This window comes from Myotis daubentonii, chromosome 9 (genome assembly GCF_963259705.1).
Source record: "Myotis daubentonii chromosome 9, mMyoDau2.1, whole genome shotgun sequence".
Lineage (NCBI taxonomy): Eukaryota > Metazoa > Chordata > Mammalia > Chiroptera > Vespertilionidae > Myotis > Myotis daubentonii.
In genome coordinates, this window is record NC_081848.1 from 34,926,013 (window position 1) to 34,927,530 (window position 1,518).

At 40.1% G+C, this 1,518-nt stretch overlaps 1 non-coding gene across 1 annotated transcript; it reads left to right on the forward strand.

Annotated features, from left to right (window-relative positions):
• The first annotated feature begins 606 nt into the window (after window positions 1-606).
• Window positions 607-812, forward strand: LOC132242388 (small nucleolar RNA SNORA73 family). The gene has a single exon (XR_009454588.1). It is a non-coding gene; the product is annotated as a small nucleolar RNA SNORA73 family (small nucleolar RNA).
• The last annotated feature ends 706 nt before the right edge of the window (window positions 813-1,518 follow it).

Sequence of the window (1,518 nt, forward strand, 5' to 3'; positions counted from 1 at the left end):
CCAGGGATGCTCCACAGCCTCCCTTTGAGGCCAAGGCTTCCCACCTCTTGCATGTAAGCAGGCACCACCTTTGGAAAGGGTCCATGGATTTTAGGTAAACCCAGATATTATGCCATTAGAGGCATATTGCACTAGGAATTCTCATTTTATCTTTAATTGATGCACAATGGCAGCAAACAACATAATTTGGATTCCGGTAGTGAAGCCAAGCTAGTACTGATTGAGACAATAGTTTGCGATCTCTATCTGGGCACACAGCCTTTACCCATACAAATGAGCACAGACCTGCAGGCAATCTTTAGTGACTAATAATACCTCCTTTCAGATCCGGAGTAGAGTTTGTTTGCTTGTTCACTGTTGTTGTTGTTTTTTCTTTCTGATTTTGGCATATTATGTAGTATCACAATGCTCATTCCAGATGCAGGGGAATCAAAAGCTTAGTTAATCATTTAGAAAATATACATACAGATTTACAAAATAAATCCAAACAGATAAACAAAACAATGAAATACATATACATAAATTTGAAGAAAATGTTTTTTTCCTAAGCTAGAATGAACTGATATAGTCCTCCCTTATATTAGCTATTGAAAACAAAATAATATCCCAACGTGGATACCCCCGGGAGGTCACTCTCCCTGGGGCTCTGTCCAGGTGGTATAGGGGAGCATACGTCTCTGCCCCGTGATGTACAGTCCCTTTCCACAATGTTGGACAGAAAGCCGGGCCTTGAGTCTGCGCCTGCATATTCCTACAACTTCTCAGGGTCTTGTGGACAATAACTGAGGAGATAAACCACGCAGGAAACATATAGTAAAAAAAAAAAAAAGAAAGAAAAAAGAAAAATAAAAAACCCCACAAAAAACCCAAAATACTAACAGCAGCAGACAAAACTAAAACAAAGAAACCAACCCTATTGTGATATTTCCCAGTATTAAAATAACATAAGGCATATGTATTATTTGTTGAGTCTGATACTAGCCATTATAATTAAAAATATATAAAAGCATCCTCATGTCACATTAGGATCAAGCTGTTGCTTTTCTCCATGGTTACCATCTGGAGTCATTGGTAACTTTCCCTGCAGATGCAGCTTATCTGGCTCTTGAACTGACCCTCATCAAGGTAGAAGTTAGCCTTTTATTTGCTCAGCAGCCTCAGGCTCTTCTTATGGTAAAATATGTAATTATAATATTGCCCAGATTTTTGATAACATGAGTTCCAAGACATAAGATCAGAGCAACAAGCAAAGTTGGTTTTCCTAAACTACTGAAAACACCGCCCCCTACCTCCTCTTAGGCCCCTTCCCATGCAAATTACCTTCTGCCTTAGTTTCTCTGCTTAGCACTCTTGAGGAGTGTTTCCTACCTTCCCTGCTCAAGCATGACTATATCTGTGGAAACCAGAGCTGGGTCCCTAAAGCTCCCTGTGCTTCACTTCTAGAATAGCTGTGGCTTTCTCCCCATGATCTACTTTGTACCTCCTCTCATGTGACTTTGGGTCATTACTGCTATTGTT